Source organism: Penaeus vannamei, chromosome 21, assembly GCF_042767895.1.
Source record: "Penaeus vannamei isolate JL-2024 chromosome 21, ASM4276789v1, whole genome shotgun sequence".
In the NCBI taxonomy this organism is placed as follows: Eukaryota; Metazoa; Arthropoda; class Malacostraca; order Decapoda; family Penaeidae; genus Penaeus; species Penaeus vannamei.
The window spans coordinates 26,481,220-26,486,064 of record NC_091569.1 but is presented as its reverse complement, the minus strand read 5'-3'; the positions used below and the strand labels follow the sequence as shown (position 1 = coordinate 26,486,064).

Here is a 4,845-nt window from a genome sequence, read left to right as displayed (position 1 = left end):
GATTATGATATGAATATTGATGACAATCATATAGTGACAATGATAATGATAATGTAAAAACTGATTATCTGTCTGGTCGTCATTAACTGAGTAAAATAACGATAATAATAATAATTACAATAATAATAATAATGATGATGATAATAATAATAACAATAACCCGAGATAAGATAATAGCAAAACATCATAAATGTGTTCACAATAAAGTTGAAGATATAAAATGACATGCATTTTCACAACGCTGGCTTCCATTAATAAACACTGCTTGCTTATATTGCGTTTAAATTCCCAGCACCAGACACTGCATGACTGCCATGCATACCAAGCTGGCTGCAAACTGTTATGTCCTTGGATATTGAGGAGCAATAAAAAATAATTCTGCTTAACAAAACCTGAACTTGAAACTTACCTCCAGCTAAATGTTAATAAAAGTGGTGAGCAGCCGAAAATGCAGAGGGAAAACTTTAAGCACAGTATCCCTCACGACTTAACCTGGCGGGAAGTAAGTCTGTGCTTCTTCGTCACTCTCGGGGTCAAGACAGGGTCGTCAAGGTCATTTTGCTGACCTCTTGGAGCGTGTCTGATTCAGATTTTCTGCACTTATTTCTTGCTATTTTCTTGTTGTTTTGGTTCTGTTATTTTGATATTATCCAATCTCTCTGAATTACTGGATCTTATTCTTTTTACGCCATAGTTTGACACGAAAGTTATTTTGGGATTCCTGTGTTAATCAACATAGTGCAAAACAAGATAATTTACAAAACAATAGGGGTAGTAAAAACGGTAAATATCTACAGTTCTAAATATATCAGACGCTTAAACAAAAAATCGGTAGTAAGAAAAAAGACTGGCAGGAATAAATAACGCCCTTCATCGGCCTCATGACCGCACAAGCGACTTGAGTCTCGCTAACATGACAACAACACTCAGTCACTTGTCCCGGGAATGTCCTCATAAACGATAGCACTCTCTGTCTGTTACTCGACCTTGTACAAGTGCAGAGGAGAAGGCGGGGATGCGGACGTTTGTCATTTACTTGTTGGTTTCCTCGTTCTTTCTCTGGCTCTTTCGTTTTACGAAGATTGAGAACAGCAAGCAATTCTATCGCGTTTCTTTACAACGACTTTCCTTCTTCCACCTCCCTCTGCTGCATGCAACAAAGCGTGTGCGTGTCTGTGGCTACCGCCTGCATCACCCCTAAGAACTCTCAAGCATTTTGTCTGCCGCCATAATTCACTAGACCGACCGTTCCTCTCCCCTCTCCTGCCTGCATGGACCTAGCCACCTGTGTGCCTCCCCCCCTCTGCGCCTCGCCCTCCTATGTGCGGACACGAGACCCGTGTCATACTCACTTCGTACGGCTTTCCCGACCCTGCTCCCCTTACCAAACTCTTTCCTTTTGTTTTAATCATCGTGATTTCACACACTGCTCTCTTCTTATAATAGGTAATCAGTTTCCGAGTCCGTTTACACATTTAATTATGGATACGTGTTTGTATCTAATACCTATACACACAATACAGGGCAACTCCTCGCGGTGGTACAGTAGGGCGGAACGGCGATCCCCCGCGCCGGGAATGGGAAGTTTTCCCGAACGCGGCGAGGAAAGCGACCCGAGATCCACCAAACCCTATATACATATAGTATTTTTTAAGTTCAATGTTACACTATCAATTTCCCGTCGTTTTTCTTGTGCGTTCCATTACTTCGTTGCAACTCCTTCCTTTTAGTCTTCCTCTTCATTATTTCCCTTTTCCATCCCTTTCCATCTTCTTCAACTGCTTTTATCTCGAACAACAGCTGCAATGCAAACATTTGCCACATAGTCTTCTCGTCTCGCTAGGCCTGCCACTCTTCCTTTCTCTCCTCTCCTTTTCTTACCTCAGAAAAAGGGTAGCAAAAGGAGAGCCAACCGTTCCCACCCAACCTGGCGTGGGCGAGCAGCCAGGGATAATATTTACCTTAAGTGGCACCGATCTTTGGGAAACCGTGCCGGGTGGGCAAGGCACGGCACTTGGCGGAGGAAACAGAACGGGGCTTTTGTCTCGGGTCGGGCGGTGAGCCGTAAATATCGCTCTGTTTATTTACGAAAAAAATCTACACCGGTCCTGAAATGTCAGTCAATTATCTTCTCTTATCCGACGCTACAGCACCGCACACCTGATCAAACACCTGCAGTTGCCCCTTGCTCTCGCCCGCGCTTCGGTCATTCATCGGCCCAGAAGGCTGAGGGCTCTTGCCCTCTCTTTCTCTCTATTTCCTCCCTCCCTCCCCCCTCTCTATTTCTTCCCTCTCGTTCTCTCTCCTCCCCCCTCTCTCTCTCTCTCTTTCTCTCCCCTCTCTCTTTCTCTCTCGCTCTCTCCTCTCTCTCTCCCTCCCCCTCCCTCTCTCTCTTTCTCTCTCTATCCTCTCTCTTTCTCTCTCGCTCTTTCCTCTCTCTCTCCATCCCCCTCCCTCTCTCTCTTTATCCTCTCTCTTTCTCTTTCTTTCTCTCTCTCTATCCTCTCTCTTTCTATTCGCTCTCTTTCTCTCCTCTCTATCTTTCTTTATCCCCTCTCTCTTTCTTTATCCTCTCTCTTTCTCTCCTCTCTGTCTTTCTTTATCCTCTCTCTCTCTCTCTCTCTCTCTCTCTCTCTCTCTCTTTATCCTCTCTCTCTTTCTTTATCCTCTCTCTCTCTCTTCTCTCTTTTTCTCCTCCCTGTCTTTCTGTATCCCCCCCCCTCTCTCTCTATCCTCTCCTTTTTCTCTGTATGTCTGTCTATCTGTCTCTCTATCCTCTCTCCTCTCTCTCTTTTTGTATCTATGTATCTCACCTTATAGCTCCTCTATCCCTCTTTCTTTCTCTCATCTCTCTCTACTTCTTTTTCTTCATGTGTGTTTCTCTCCCATCTTTTTTCTTCCAATTAATTTTTTTAATGCGCCCCCATTATCTCCTTCATTCTCGAGAGATTGAATGAATGAATAAGTGAGTGGAAGAGAGAAAGAGAGAGAAGGGGTAGGGAATTATCGCTAAGTCGAATTAGAAAAAATAACCCATCTGGACAGAAGGGAGTACGGCAGTGCAGCTCCATCCGGCCGTACCTACAGCCTCCCGCCACTTGGTTATCCTACACCAAAGCCGCAGGATCATCACACCATCTAAATCTGCGCGCCGCAGCCCTCCTCCTGAGCCGTCCTCGGCCTTCGTGGGGCGCGGCCGCCATCGTTGCTCTCCCCTTTCTGCGCTCAACTCCGTTCCGAGCAATGGAAGCAGAATCATGTTACAATAAGTAAACATAATGATCAAAATGATACTACTAAGTAATGGGAGGTAGTGGAGATAATTAGGGTGGTCATCAAAACCAAAAACGATACTAATATCAATAAAAATAATAACATCCATGATGTTAACGAAATAGAATCTAACGAAAGATAAAAATACAGGAACAAATGCGTGACCATAGTTATGATGACAAGGTTGATAAGGGAAATAACAATAGTGATGGTTATAATAACAGCGGCATCAACAACAATAACAATGATAATAATAATAACATTTCTGATAAGGAAATAAAATAATATCGATGATACTATCTACAATAATGATGATGATCACAATGACAGCAACGATAACATCAATGATAATAACAACGAAAATAGCATCAATAATAAAGACAATAATGATAATGCAAACAGCACAAACAGCGATAATAACAGTAGTCATAACAACTGAAACAGGCCACCGATCAAACCTCTCTCGCACTAATCCCGCTCTCCCTTGGATCTCTTCGTCACCAGCCTGATGGAGCCCACCTTGTCCCCAACGCTTCCAAGCTCCACTTCCGCCAGCACCTGGAGAAGAGCAACACCTGGGCTCCCAACACAAACACCTGCCCGACTCCACACAAAGCTCAGCACACTTCCTCAAGGCTGTGTCACTTCTCGCGTGTTAAGAACCTCACCTCGCCACTCGCTCCAAAGTTAACAAAAGACCCAGACTTGGGGTTCGGGATAACTGTCTAACGGTATATGGTATTCCTCGATCACTGCACTTACTTCTGACCGGGACGCAGTATTATCACGTGAGTCAGAGCCCATTTGGACATTTAACTGAAGCGGTGCATCGGCATCTAAGGAGTTCCCGAGCACAGACGTGGCCTTCGCCCATCCTCGACATGGTACACATGCAAATCGCTTCGTTAGGATGCAGCAACTACCTATATGCATCGCCACTAACGCAGTGCCTCTAACGCTTCCCTTAGGACTTTCTTGCGCAGAGGCATTTCTGCAATATCCATTTTCACACATCACTCGTACAACATAATGCCATCACCTCTTCCCGTCGACACGGAAATGCAAGATATCCACTAGGAGAGTTGGCTTGGGAGGGTCACAGTGTGGCCGAGAGCGCGAGCGGCGCGTCTCTCCCGTCTGAGCGCAAAACAACAACTGATTGAGGCTCGTGAGGAACTCGCTGCCCCGCAGACTTGTCACACAGGTAAGCTCAGTTGCCGATTCATTGGAGGAGTTTTGCGGCAAGAGCGTTTGCCCTCCGGGACCCTGAGCTTAGGAAGTGTCGCACGTAAGCACTTGAGAACTTCCTGTTTTTGCGAGTTTATTTACCCTTTTTTCAAGACTTTTGATTGATTAACTCCTTTAAACATTTCTTTCTTTCACTACCTTTGAGAAGGCCGTTTCCTTTCTACAACATGATCGGAAACGGCACAAAAATACTACTGCTGATGTTTACAAGACATCGGCAGCGGCTTCGAAGGGCTAACTTCCAGCCATTCCAAGACTGGGCCGCAGTAACTCAGGGCCTCCCGTCCACTCGCCCCTCCCTCAGCGCCTTCATGTAACCTCAAG

General features: G+C 45.2%; 1 long non-coding RNA gene across 2 annotated transcripts in view; it reads right to left on the bottom strand.

Moving 5' to 3' along the window:
* LOC113812718 (uncharacterized) overlaps positions 1-4,424 on the bottom strand; it is a 24,596-nt gene extending 20,172 nt beyond the window's left edge. For both annotated transcript variants that reach the window (XR_003476338.2, XR_011399397.1), the window contains exons 1-2: positions 4,313-4,424; positions 410-721 (exon numbers count right to left, since the gene is read on the bottom strand). This is a non-coding gene — a long non-coding RNA (uncharacterized lncRNA). The remainder of the gene's footprint in view (positions 1-409; positions 722-4,312) is intronic.
* Positions 4,425-4,845: the final 421 nt, after the last annotated feature.